This window comes from Microcebus murinus, chromosome 1 (assembly GCF_040939455.1).
Source record: "Microcebus murinus isolate Inina chromosome 1, M.murinus_Inina_mat1.0, whole genome shotgun sequence".
In the NCBI taxonomy this organism is placed as follows: Eukaryota; Metazoa; Chordata; class Mammalia; order Primates; family Cheirogaleidae; genus Microcebus; species Microcebus murinus.
Window position 1 is genome coordinate 121359726 of NC_134104.1, and position 15439 is coordinate 121375164.

Sequence of the window (15439 nt, forward strand, 5' to 3'; positions counted from 1 at the left end):
GCCATGGAGGAGTTTGAAGGACTATTTAGTAAAAGCCATGCAAAAAACTAACCACATGCTAACTCCATGTGGAAAACCTGTACAAAAAGTAAATGCAATTTATAGTATGCTCTATGTATTTACATGGTCATAATAATGTAAATGCTGAATGCTGATGTGTTAGACACAGTGTTTGCACGTGTGACCACCATTCCAACCCCACTCTCTCTTTCCCATCTCCCACTCAGAGGGAGCAAATTCCCTCTTTCTCTTGACAGTGCTTGGAAGATTTTTGTAGAGTCTTGCGTTATCTTTTACTAGATATATTTCTGAGTATTCACAGGTGTATGTTGGATGATGTGGTAAATGGTATCAATTTTTAAGTTGATTTTCTAGTTGCTTATTTCTAATCTGTAGAAATGCAACTGTTGTTGCACATTGATCTTGTATCCAGTGATCTTACTAAGTTTACTTATTATCTAATAGAATTATCTAATAATTTATAGGGAGATCCTTTTGGATTTTCTACACACAGAATTGTGTTTCCTGTGAGTAAATATTTTTCTCTTCCCTTGTCATTCTGCCTTTTAATTCTTTCCCTTGTCTGATTGTGCTGGGTAGAAATCATGATGATAGTGGGTATTCTTGTTCCCAAATCTCGGGATAAAAGTGTTCAATATTTCACCATTCAGGTGAAATGTTAAACAAAACTTATTTAACAAGTTAAACAAAACTCGCATGCTTAGAATACACTCAACTTGGTCATACTATATTATCCTTTTTATATATCACTGAATTTGATTTGGTAATATTTTGTTTAGGATGTTTACATTCCATGTTCACAAGAGAGCCTATACTTTTCTTTTTTTGAAATGTCCTTGTCAGATTTGGTATCAGAGTTATGCTGGCCTTATACGATGAGAAGAAAATTGTTTCCCCTTTTGTCATTCTCTGAAAGAGTTTGTGTAGGCTTGTTTTTTCTTTAAAATATTTAGAAGTATTCACTAGTGAAGCCATCTGAACCTCCTATTTTCTTTGTAGGAAGTTTTTCAATTATGGATCAATTTCTTTACATTATATGTGACACTGGATTTTCTATTTCTTCTTGTGTCCATTTTGTGTGCTGTGGGGTTTTTTTGTTCTTGTGAGACAGAGTCTCACTCTGTTGTCCAGGCTAGAGTGAGTGTCATGGCATCAGCCTAGCTCACAGCAACCTCAACCTCCTGGGCTCAAGCGATCCTTCTGCCTCAGCCTCCCGAGTAGCTGGGACTACAGGCATGCACCACCATGCCCAGCTAATTTTTTTATATATATTTTTAGTTGGCCAATTAATTTCTTTCTATTTTTAGTAGAGACGGGGTCTTGATCTTGCTCAGGCTGGTTTCGAACTCCTAACCTTGAGCGATCCCCGCCTCGGTCTCCCAGAGTGCTAGAATTACAGGCGTGAGCCACCGTGCCTGGCCTTGTATGCTGTGTTTTTATTCATGGTATTTAAATTTTTACATTTATTGGCAAAGAATTGTTTATGCCTTTTTGTTAGTGTCTGTAAGATCTGCTTTTTAATCCTGATACTTCTCATTTCTACATTTACTTTTTTTTTCTTGGTCAGTCTAGTTAGGTGGTTTATCAATCTTATTAGTGTTTTTAATGAACCAACTTTTGTTGTTTTTTTTTTTTTTTTTTTTTTTTTTTTTTTTTTTTTTTTTTTTGAGACAGAGTCTCGCTTTGTTGTCCAGGCTAGAGTGAGTGCCATGGCGTCAGCCTCGCTCACAGCAACCTAAACTCCTGGGCTCAAGCGATCCTCCTGCCTCAGCCTCCCCAAGTAGCTGGGACTACAGGCATGCGCCACCATGCCCGGCTATGAACCAACTTTTGACTTTGCTGTTTTCTCTAAGATACATTCATTTTCTAATTCATTAATTTCTGCTTCTTTTATCTTCCTTCATTCATTCTTTGGGTTTAATCTGTTCTTTCTTATCTTTTTAAGATAGATATTTAGATCATTTATTATCTCAACCTTTTTCTTTTCTAAAATACTCATTTAAGGCTACCAATTTTCCTTTCAGCACAACTTCAATGGCACACCAAAAGTTGTGGTATTTTCATTATAATTCATTTCAAAATATTCTCTAATTTCAATTGCGATTTCTTTCTTTCACCCATGTGTGTTTACAGATTTACAGCCCAATTTTCAAACATTTGGGTATTTTTTAAAATATATTTTGAAATTTATTTCTAGTTTAATTCTAGTCTTGTCAGGGATTATGTTATTTTAGTTGTTTGAAATTGTTAAGTCTTTCTTTACATCTCAACATATGTTCAATATTAGTTTCATATGTACTTGAAGAGAAGCATATTCTAAAATTTGGGAGTAGAATCTTCTTTATGTGTCCATTAATTCAAGTTTATTAACCTTGATTTTCAAATTTTCACATTCTTTCTTATGTTGTATCTACTATTTCTAAATGTTACTGAGAAGAGGTGTTGAAAACATCCATCCATTGTGGTTATAGATTTATTTATTTTTTCTTTTATATCTGCCAGTTTTTGCTTTTCTGAGGCTATATCATTAGTTTAGTATAGATTTAGAATTTTATATCTTCTGGTAGATTGACTCTTTTATCATCATTAAATCTTTCCTTTTTTATCTGATCATGCTTTTGTCTGGAAGCCTGCTATTTCTATGTCTGGTTTAAAAAACAAGCACTTTTATGAAGTATTGACTTTTGTCAAATGTTTTTTCTGCATCTATTAAGATGATTATATAGTTTAAAAAATTCTGTTAATGTGGTATATTAGTTTCTTATTGCCGCTATAACAAATTACCAGAGTTAGTGACTTATAACAACACAATTTTATTATTGCTTGGTTCTATAGTTCAAAAGTCCAAAATGAGGTTCCCTGGGCTAAAATCAAGGTGTTAGCAGTACCATGTTCTTTTCTGGAAGCTCTAGGGGGAATCCGTTTTTGTGCCTTTTCCAATTTCTAGAGGCATCCTGCATTCCTTGTCTCACGGCCCCCTTCCTTCTCCAAAGCTACCACTGGTCAGTGGAGTCCTGCTCGCATCACATCACTGGAACACTCTTCTTCCTCCTCTTCCACACCTGAGGTCTCTGTGATTGCAGGGGCCCACCCAGATAATCCTGGATAATCTCCCTATTTTAAGGTCAGCTTATCAGCGAACTTAATTCCATCGTTACCTTAATCTCCCCTTGCCATGTATGGTAATCACAGGTTGCAGGGCCTAGGATACAGACAGTTTGGGAGGGCCATCATTCCATCTACGTGAACTCCATTGTTTTTCAAACAATGGTATGATGTATTATTCTTTTGCTTTGTTGATGGATTTGATTTGCTAATATTTTGTTAATGATTTCTCCATTTATGTTCATACGTGATGTTTGTAAGTTTATTTTCTTATAGTATCTTTGTCAGGTTTAGAAGTCAGGGTTATGGTAGCTTAATAGAAAAAGGTGAAAAGGATTCTTTTCTATTTTCTGGATGGATTTAGTTATGGTTGGTATTATTTCTTTGTGTGTGTGTGTGTGTGTGTGTGTGTGTGTGTGTGTGTGTGTGTGTTTCGTGCCTCAGGTTTATTTGTACAGATAGCACATAAGGGCCCTAGCCCCATGCAGACGGCAGCCCAGGGGTCACACCAGTCCTTCTGTCCTCACATTGGCAGACAGAGGTCTCTACTCTGGAACCTTCATGGGGGCCTGGGCATCTTTGAGAGCCTGAGCTAAAGCCAGAACTGAAGCTGCAGCTGAAGCCACTTCTGAGCTTTGGTTTTATCCCTGGCCTTTGGCCGGCAAAGCCTGAGATGCTTGGCAATGTGGGCACGAGCAGCTGCCCAAGCTTGGGTGGGCAACGTAGGTGAGTCCACTGAGGCTGTGGCTGATGACACACTTTGGGATTGGGGGCTTAACCCCCTTGGGCTTCACGAGGGCCTTGATAGCCTCTGTGTATGCACTTAGGACTTTGGTGGTGTTGGCCTGTGTCTTCCTTAGGCCCTTCTGGATGTGCTTCTTGGCAAAACACATGATCCTCAGGAACTTGGGGTCCACCCCCTTAAGAGATTCATCTCTTTGTGATCAGGGTTTCTTGATGCCTTTTCTGTGCCACTTTCAGGACTGGTTGTGTGCCGTGTGGTTCTTGGATTTGGCCATGTCTGCAGCTGCCAATGTGCCTGGGATTGGAAGGGAAACATGTGTGTTTGTTTTTAAATAGCTTTATTAACATATGAATTAGAGAACATGAAACTCACTGTGTGTAAGTGCACACTTCAATAATTTTCATAAATTCTTAGAGTTGTACAGCCATCATCATGATCCAGTTTTAGAACATTTCACTTACCCCAAAAAGCGTCCTCATACTCACCCACAGCCCCAGGTAAGCACTGATATATAGATTTGCCTTTCTAGATTTTATATAAATGGATTCATACAACATGTAATCTTTTGGCTTCTTTCACTTAGCATGTATTTAAGTTTCAAGCATATTGTAGCATGTATTAGTACTTCATTCCTTTTTACTGCTATACAGTATTCTGTTGCATGGGTACCCCATATTTCTGTTCATTTACCAGTTGATGCACATTTAGATTTTTGCTATTATGAGTAATATTACTATGGACATTAAAATCATTTCTTTATATAAACTGGGCATGGTATCACACTCCTATTAAAATCCCAGCTTCTCAGGAGCCTGGGGTAGGAGGATCACTTGAGCCCAGGAGTTCCAGGCCAGCCTAGGTAGCATAGAGAGACTTTGTCTCTACAGAAAAAAATTTAAAAATGAACCAGGCAATATATCACATGTCTGTGGTCCCAGCTACTCAAGAGGTTGAGTCAGTCAAAAGGACCACTTGTGCCCAGGAGTTCAAGGTTGCAGTGAGCTATGATCAAGTCACTGTACTCCAGCCTAGATGATATAACAAGACCCAGTTTCTAAAACTAATAATAATAAATTAATGTCATTATATAGACATACATATATGGATATATGCTTTCATTCCCATTGCGTAGGTATGTAGGAGCAGAATTGCTGTGTTGAACATATTATATAAAATACTCTTACCCCTTGATAATAAGAAAACAAATGATTCAAAAAGTTTTGAATATGCATTTCACCAAAGAAAAGATTCAAAAAGTTTTGAATATACATTTCACCAAAGAAAATATATGAGTGGCTAATAAGCATAAGAAAAAAATGCTTACCATCTTCAGTCATTAAGGAAATGCAAATTAATACCACAGTGAGGTATGTCAACACTCGCTATATGGCCATGATCGGAAAGGCTGATGGCTGTCAAGCAGCAGTGAGGACATGGTTAAACTGCAACCCTCAAATGTTGCTGATGGGAATGTAAAATGGCTTAGCCGCTTTGAATAACAGCCTGGTATTTTTCAAAGTTGAACATAAACCCAGCAATTCAGCACATCATTCCAGGAAAAGTGCAAAAACGAAATCTGTATAAGCCAACCTTACCCCTCAGGACCTGTAAGTAACCTTGCAAGGTGTTCATTTGCTGGTTGCAAATTTTATGTGTGGTATTACCATATGTACCTCTTATAATACATGAAATCACACTATGCGTGTTTTGTGGATGTGTACCCGTATAAAAATATGGTTGTGAAGTGTTAACACCATTACCAGCCTAGCAGTTGTTTCTGGAGATAGAAGAAAGGGTGTGGAATTATAAAAGGCCACAAAGAAGTTTTTGGTAATCTTTTATTCTATATAAGTTTTGAAGCATATAAGATGAAATGTTGACATTTGTTAGGTCCAAGAGAAAAAAATCATCCATTCCACTATTTTTAAAAAGGAATCTTTGCCTAACACAAGGTCACAAAGATTTTCTTTTATGTGTGTGTGTTTTTTTTAGAAGTTTTTAAACTTCAGTTCTTTATGGAAGTCACTCTATTGTAAAACAAGCCCCATTCTCCCCAGATTAAAGAAACACAGGGCAACAAGGGGTGACCAGCTTCTGTGGCTCCAGTGTCCCTTGCAGCCCTACAGACAAGGAAGATGGCTCTCCTCCTGCCCACCCTTTCCCGGGGGCCTTGCCTAGGGTAATGGACCATGTCCCCAGGTCATCCTTATTTCCCAACACAGGTGTGGGCAGAGGTTGCAAACTTCACTATTCAGCCTGCATAGCATTTAAAAAAAGAAAAAAGTTAATTGGCATTCATATTTAAAAATTAGGAAAACTGGCATGAAAAATTTCACCATCCAGCTTTTCCACAGGGAGCCAAGTTTCAGCTCCTCCTTTTGGGTGGCCTGCCTCTCCAAGTCACCCCACGCCCACCATTCTGTTTTCTCCCAGACCCTGAGGCCAGGGTCAGCCGCCTGCTCCGATGCTCTCTTACAGCTGCCCTCTCTGGTGGCTGATGTTGCCTGCAGGGTCCCATCTACAGCTTTTCCGTTCTCTGCCCAATTCAGCATCTCACCTGGCTTCATGACAGCCTTGATGAGTCAGGATCATAGTCCACGTTCTGCATATGAAGAAACTGCCCAAGGGCGTACAGCTGCTAAGTGGCAAGCTGGCTTTGAGGCCCTGCCTCCCTGCGCTGAGACTCACTCCACGAGGCCCATTGCCGTGGGCACTGGGGCTGTCTTCAAGCCCCGTTGATGCAAATTGCTAAGGGCACAGGTGTGTTACTAGTCCTGCCATGCACACTTTTCAGACGTTCTGGGAGCAGAAAGGGAGCTGGCATCTGTGTCTCCTGTGCTGGCATCCACAGGGAATAGCAGGAGTTCAATCTTCTAAGATGAGGGCTATGCTTGATTAATGTTTGATGAATGAATTAATAAGTGGATAAACTGTCATCTGAGTAGCCTGCATATGTTTAACCATTAATCAAAATAGATTTTAACTGCAGAAATATTTTAGTGGAGTTATGCATAAAGGACGAGGAGAAAGGGCTGGCCGACAGTGTCCCAGAACCCATGCCAAGGCCCTGTCATCCAACGGCCCAACATTTAAGATACACCCCCCCATGAAAAGCATAGGGAATCTGCATCTCTGACGTAAACTGGAAAGAATTTAAGGGAGTCTGTATGGCACAAAATTCATTACATTTTCTCTGCAAGATGTAATTATGAAGATAAAAGTAAAATGCAAGTATTAGGAAAGACAGAATTTATATGAAACTTCCAATACACTCTTTGCAAAAAAAGATGTCTTTAGTGACAATATCTTTAAATTCTTCATAGTCCTCATTGATAAGAAGCTTTGCAAATCAGTGTTAATTTTCTTTACATTTATTTGAAAATTACAACAATACAGATTGTATGTAAAGACCCCAATCGACATTCCTCTTCTTTCATTGACAAATTATTGAAATTCTTAATAATACTATGGATATATTTTTAATCCAATCAAACACTTTTAGATGCAGTGATTAAAAATTATGAGAAACACTTCCTTGTTGGAGCAGGCTCCCTGTAGCTGGCTTAGGGTGGAAGGCAGCGGAGTACACCAATAGCAGACAGACAGAATTGACCGACGCGGTGCTAGATAATACTTTTGGCCTTATTTGTAGTATTTAATTTTAGGACAAGTATCCAAAATACATGTCTTGAGATTTTGGAAAGATTCAGCAACTATTGGATTGTTCTGTAAAGACAGATCTGGGACTGCCATCTAGAGCTACAAAACATTTAGAGCTGTAGCCACCTGAGCTCTGCCTGGTCTCCCGGCACCCACCTCTCCCCTTTCTCCCTTCACCCCAGTCCCAAGGGGCTGCACTTGGGCTGTGCACAATTCTCCTGGGTGCACAGGGCACTCACTCCTCCAACAGTGCTATGGGTCCCTTGTCCGCAGTGGACGGTGGCACCCTCTTTAGCTAAGCTGGAGGAGATGTCTGAATGGTCCAGCTTCTCCTTGGTCACATGCAGCCCACCCAAGATGCTCCATATCACTCGCTGGGCATGTGACCTGCCCCTGAGGAATGCAGAGTCCCAGGAAAGGAGGTCTCACCCTTTTAGGCTTGACTTTACTGCCCCAAATGCTGAGGGCTTCCAAGACATCAGGGTCTACCTATAACCCAGGTAGAATGCTCTGATTATTGGATGTAGAACAATAGTTCTCTAAAATGCCCCAAAGTGTGCCATGAGTCAAAAAAAAAAAAAAAGAATTCCTCACTCGGTTAAGTCAATTAGTTATCTCAGCCCACTTTAAAGACTAAGTCCTTAGAGTCACGGTTGACCCTAAGCCCAAGTACTGCCCCCTCTAAACAAGTACGTGTTCACAGGAAACCAGAGTGACTACGTACTCGGTAAAACATAAGTAAGCCTCTAAATTCTTAACCTGGAGTCCACAGACAACTCTCAAGGGGTCTGAGGATACAACCGTGGGCTCCATGAACTTGGACGTAAAAAACTGACATTGTTATTTCAATAACTTCTGAATGAAATTTAGCTTTTCTTCCGTTATGAATATAGCCCATAAATTACAATAGTGCTAGCAGAACCTGTGGCTTTATTCCAATAGAAATCACAGATATTTTTGTATGTTGCAGACATCTCAAAATATTATTTTCATGCATCACTGCTTAAAAAGCAGGGTAGGTGATAGACTTGTTACTCCACCACTCTGCCAGGAGTTCCTGGCACACACAAGGTTAAGAACCTCTAAGTAGCTAAAGCCAGCAGCTCCTAGTCCATCTGGAAAGCAATGGGGAGGCCAGGGAGGGATCCCGGTCAGTGGGAGGGAGAGAGAGGACTCCCCCAGTCCATCCAGGGGCTGACCTGGCCTTGGGGGTACAGTGTACTGTGTTTCCCATTCTGCTTTGGTATGTTCTTAAAGAACACTTATTAATACTTTAAACATTTCGGATCTCTGGAAAACAGTTTGGGAAGTGTGGATTTATGAAATCACTTTGCCTGGGAAGATAGTGGTGGAATTTCTTGGTGTTGCCAAACAATATGTTAATGTTAAATCTTTTGGAAGCAAAATTAACAGACCAGGTGATGCCTTCTTTCTTAGTTTACAAGTCGTAGCTCATGCAGGAGGTGGTGAGTTGAACACATCAGGAATCTGGAAATATTCCCATCCTTTGCTCAGGTCCAGCATTTATTAATGTGACGAGGCTGGTGCTGAGGTTCCACGTGGGACCAAGGGGCCTTTCACCCAAGAGGGGGATCACTGGGGAGACCACGGGGCTCCTGCCCCAGCAGCCTCCTTGGGTTACACAGGGGCCTGCAGGGTTGGAGTTCTTGCTCCTGTTGGGACCAAGGGCTGTTCCCCACAGTGGCTGAAGGGACTAATTGGAAGATAACTCTTCTGGTCTTGCGTGTGATATTTGATTTAGGCTGAGGATCTGAGACACGTGACCTAGATGGCAGAAAGATCGGGGACCTGTGGCTGTTTATGCTATACATCAAGGGCAAGACAATGAACCAGCCCATCCAGAGACCCCGACTGCTTCCAAAGCCAGTGCCGTGAGAATCAGGACCACTCTGGGACTGGCTGTGAGCCATCCACCCTGGATGCCTCTCAAAGGAGTGGCTATTCCCAAAAAGAACTGGGCAGACTAGTGTCGAAGGGTGTCTTAGCTGATCTGTTTTCCAAAGCTGAAGAAACAAAGCAGGTTTAGGTAATGTACCTGGCTTTTCTTTCTCTATTCTGCCCAGTCATGCTTGTAGAGACATTGAGGGGCTTGCCAAGCAGTCTTAGGGCACAAGTCCAATATTCTCACATTTCCACATCAGTGGTCTTTAACCCTCTCTAAAGCATCCTGTAAATAGTCCTCCCCCACCACTGAGGTCAATGCCAAGCATCCTTCAGCCCCTCCTAGAATATATTTAGCCAAGGAACTGCCAGGCTGATGAGTGGACTTTGCTGCCTGCACCCTTGGTAACCCTGGAAGCTACTCCGCTAGCAGGCGGCCACACCAAGCCGTACTCCTGCCAGGACAGCAGGAGCCCCGCGGTGAGCTGGTCTGGGCCCTCTACCCACGTTGTCTTGGGTGCGGAGCCGCCCCACACCCCCAGCAATCGTTCCCAGTCGGTGCTTCACCATCCACTCTCCCTAAGAGGGGTACCACTGATACTCCTCAACGTGAGCTGAGAGCTGAAAATAGGAAATTTAGAATAGCATGGGCTATATGTGCTGTGATGTTTTCTGAATATAAACTTGGTGTTTTTTTTTTAGGTGTTGCCATGCATCAGAGACTTTTTTGGTAACAGAGTTATTAAGATATAATTCACATGCCATATAATTCAGCCATTTAAAGCATACCATCCAATGGTTTTAGTTGTTATATTCAGAGCTGTGCAACCATCACCATAGTCCGTTTTTGAACATTTCCATAACCCCAAAAAGAAACCCCATTCACTTTAGTCCTCACCCCCCAATTCCCCTCTCCACACCCCCACCCCACCACCAGCCCCTAGCAACTGCCAATCTAGGATACTTTCTGCCTCTATAGATTTCCCTATTCTGAGCATTTCATATAAATGGAATCATACAAATTGTCATTGTTTTTGTGACTTGCTTCCTTCACTTAGCATGTTTTCAAGGTTCAATCATGTTGTGACATCAGTAGTACTTCATTCCTTGTTATTCCCAAATAACATTGTATTACGTGGATATACTACACTTTGCTTATCCATTCATCTGCGATGGACACATAGCTTGCTCCCATTTGGGACTATTATGAATAATGCTGCTGTGAACACTTGTGTACAACTTTCTGTGTGCACATGTTTTTATTCTGCTTGGGTATATGCCCAGGAATGGTATTGCTGGGTAATAGGGAAACTCTAAATTTAAATTTTTGAGGAACTGCCAAACTGTTTTCCAAAGTGACTGCACTGTTTGATATTCCCATGAGCTACATAGGAATATTGCAATTTCTCTGCATCCTCAACACTTGTTATTGTCCAGCTTTTTATTATGGTGGGTGTGTAATGGTGCCTCATTTCGGTTTTGATTTGCATTTCTCTGATAACTAATGATGTTGAGAATCTTTCAAGTGCTTATTAGTCATCTGTCTTTGGAGAAATGCCTATTCAGATGCTTTGCTCATTTTTAAATTGAGTTGTCTTTTTATTATTGAAAAGCTTGAATTTTGAATGACTATTCAATTGCACTTTAAAACTCAGCTCCAGCAGGAAGAATTTGGACTTCTCCAATTTCATGTCTTTCCCCAGGAAACAGAATACCTTTCAGGAAGAACTCTAATCCCTAAAGTTATGGTTCTTAAACTCTTTTTGGCTCACAGATATCTCTAAGAATCTAATGAAAACTATGAACCCTTTCCCCAGAAAAATGTACACATGCACATTTATATATTTTGCATTTAATGTCAGGGAGTTCCTGGACCTTCCACCATTCGATCGTTGACTTGATTAGGTTCTTTCTTTTCATAAGAGGAGCACAAACCCACTTCTGATTCGATGATTATCAAATTATTGAACCTGGCCTTAATGGGCAACATGAAATTCCCAAATGCTAAGTTCCCACAGAGAAAAAATGTGTGAACTGTGTTTGAATTACCAAAATAGCTTTCACAGAGAATTACTTTAAAAGCCTCCAGTCCATCAATCCTCTCGATTTGCCCCTTTGATCAAGCCCAGCCACAAGAGCTTTATACCGTAAAGTGTTGAGAGCCTCTCAGAATAGGTTACTCCAGAATTGGACTTCTGCCTTATGCCATCAACCCACACTGAAGAACACTACAGGGAATCCGGAGCGGTTATTTTATTACCAGTTATGAAAGTGTTGTAGGACCTCCCCTAATGTTCATACACCTTACCAAGTGCTTATATGCACACTCAGAAAAAGCTGTGCTTCTCTTAAACCTATGGCCTGTTTTGATCTTGAAACTCTTTGACCATGAAACTCTTAAGTGTTTTCTCTTCTGCACTTGCTCCTCAGAAGCTTAGAGGTAACTTAGGTGCCTGCCGCTAGCAACTGGACCGGATAACTGGATTCATTTGTGAATCCATGTTTATGGCCTGCCATTTCCCTTTGCCCTGATTCCACTGTTTCTTTCTGATGCATTTTTGTGTATTATTTCAAACCGTCTTGGGACAACCTGACAAATTTCTTTTTCTAACTTCTGTCATTCTGCATTTCGATGCTGTTCATGACAACTGTTTGCTTAACCTGTGTCCTCACTGACATGGAGCTGATTTTATAGTTATTTTTCTCATCTGTAACTTTTAGGCACTGGACTCACGGGTATTTTGCAAACAGAAAACCATCACCCATAGTTTACCAGGTGTTATGTGTGTATATGAGAGAGAAGGTAAAATTGTTTGGAGTTAAGTAGATGTCATAGAAATAAAGAGCGTTATAGTATTCTTTTTCTATTCACCAAGATACTTTCATAGTATAGAGTATGCCAGGCAGTGTTCTAAGTGCTTTAAAAATATTCACTAATTTTCACACACATACACACACAAAATATTTTTATTGCCCCCATTTTACAGATGAGAAAATTGAGGCACAGAGTGGTTAAGTTGCCCAAGGTATCACAGCTAGTAAGTGGCAGAGCTAGGATTAGGAACAGGGTCATCTGCCTGCAGAGTCCACACTCTAACTCTAGGCTCTGTTAGAGCCAGGGCTTTGGGACCCTTCACAAACCACCTAAAACCTCCTCGTCAAATGGAAACATTGACACTCATGCCTCCTAGACTTACTGAGATCAAATGAGGCTCCATGGGAAGGTAATGTCCAGCTTATAGTGAGAAATCAACTTTGCTCTCTTCAGCTAAAATCTGCATAGGAATCCAGATGAAAATTCACTGGAAATCCAGGGCAAGAGAAACAAGGTAACTCACCCAACAACACATCATCTGTAAAGACCAAAAGTAGACTACAGACCCGTCATCTTCTCCTCTCATTTGGGTAGCCTGAATCACTAAGGGATTTTGCAAAATGTGTGTGAAGAAACTAACTCAAATTTAGTTTTGACACATTTTAATATTTGGCATATCTTTGTGAAAAATGAAGTTGAGTTATTAAATTACAATCCAATATCCTGACAAATTTAGACAATTAACTACTTCAACTTTAGATAACACAGTACGAATTTAAGGAAATACCTCATGATTCCTCAAGTATGTCCAGTGACTACAGTCTGTCATTGTTCCTTCAGGTCAATACATACATGTTATGGCACATTTCAGAAACAGGTCGTAGCCTGCAGATTTTAAGCTGAAGCCTGGGACCAACTGCAATCCAGAAATCCCCTTACAGCAATCCACATAGGCACAAAAATAACTTTCAGAGTCTGCAAAGCCCTCTCAGAAGTACATTTTCAGTAAATCCTCTCAATTCCCGTTTTACAGATAAATACAACAAAGCCCAGAATGGTAGTGATTTTCATCCACCCAGTATTTGCAGGGCATCCGTCATGTGTTAGGCAGCACATAATGACTGAGGACCCAGCCCCTGACAGACAAGTTAAAAGACGGCGGCAGCTGGTCAGTGCTTTGGGAGGAACACACACAGGCTGCCGTGAGAGCAATGAAGAGAAATTCTCCCCGAGTCTGGTCAGGGGGTGAGGGAAAGCTTTGCCAAGGCAGACAGAGTGGCCAAGTAAATGGGGTGTTTTAGGGGCACATGACAGGATGTGGGAAGAGGAGCCAAACCCAAAGGACAGCATGGTGCCCCTGAGGAAGGACACTGACCCACAGGTTCAAACTTTCTGAGTCTCTCCTAAGTACTGGGCTTGTGCTGGGTGATGAGGCTCCCACCACAAAACAGACAAGCAAAGTCCTTGCCCTCAAGGGGTTTAATTCTAAAGGTAGATATAGAGGCAATGAAAATATAAACCAAGTACCAAAATGATTTCAGACAGTGGTGAGTACTATGGAGGAAAGAGGCAGGGCAGTGAGCTAGAGAAAAGGGGAGAAGCAGGCTTGGGATGCAGTAGTCAGGGAATGCCAGAGTGCAGGCCTGAGAGGGGGGAAATGCCCACCATGGGCAAGGGGAGACAGAGAGGGAATAAACTGCATGTGAAACAGCAGTTTAAGGCCTGCTGCATAAGGAAGGATGATGCAGTGGGTGATGTGATGCCCTGCAGGCTATGATAAGCGATTTGGATTTTATTCTGAGTGCAGTAAGTCTTGTAAGAGTTTTAACCACTTCGGTATGAGCGTCGACTATAGTCGATAGCCACAGATGAACGCGCACAGCCAAGCGTCGACTTTAGCTGACAGCCGTTTTTTCATCAAAATAAAATTGTGAACATTTAAAAATAACATAATGAAAACATGTATGTATGTTACCTATCCTGATTTACATTACAAGTAAAGCTGCCTGTAAAGTAAAATAAGCCTTCAGTGCTTTAAAGCTCTCCTCATCACACAAGAGCAAAACGGATTCGTCGTCAATGCACAGCACAAACTATCGTGCAGACTATGAGTGCCGGCTGTGGGCAAGGTTTTGCGGACAGTGAGCACCGTACCGAAGTGGTTAAGGAAAGTAATGGTGACATTGTTTCATTTACATTTCTAAAGGACAACTCTGGAGGCTCTGTGGAGAATGAATTATTGGTGTCAGGAGTAGGAGTAATGCCAGCTAGGAGGCTACTGCCTGAGTCTAGGCGAGAGACTGAAGCAGTCTGGATCAGGGTAGTGGCAGTGGAGGAGAGAAATCTTTGTGTCTGAGATAGATTTTAGATGCCAGGATCTCCCAAATGATTGAATATAGAGATGTAGGTAGAGAGGGAATTGAGGATAACTCCTAGGATCTGGCAAACAAGCCGGTGTGTCCTGAGATGGAATCTTAGCCAGAGGGAGGAGTTCTCTCTTAGAAATGTTAAATGTGTTTATCGGACATCCAGGTGAAGATAACTCACAAGTAACTAGGTATCTAAGACAGCAGCTCTGGGGAGAGGTCAGGATTAGTTATGAATGTAGGGGCCACTGTCCCACAGATGGTATTAAGAGCTTGAGAATGGAATGGAAAATTCGAGGGAAAAGTATGTTGAGTGAGAAAAGACATTTCAAAGCCCTAGGGGGCCTGGACATGGAGGTTACAAGGAAAAGCCATCACAGTAGAATGAGTTGGAGTGGCTGGCAAGGTGGAGAGGAAACCAGAAGTGCCAGGTCTTGGAAGCCAAGCGAGAGGCCAACTGTGTCAAGTGATGCACAGAGACGGAGTAGGTCTCTGGTGACCTCGAGAGCAAGAGAGCTGTTTCATGGTGGGGATAAAAGTGGGGTTGGAGGGGGTTAAAAAGAGAATGGGGCCGGAGGGGAGGTGAAGAACTGGAAATAGTTACTGTAGACAATGATTTCCAGAAATGTCTGGGTGATGGGGAGCAAATGCATACAGAGAGGCATATGGCATTGAGATTGCTGATGTGCTTTTAAAGAAAGGAGAATCGCGGGAGCCACACCCTCCAGCTGGCAAGTACACTACACTTCACCTGCTTGTCTCTAATTGCACAATCTAGTTCTTTTGCTGGATCTGTTTCCTGTGATCCTCAAATGATGGCATCCT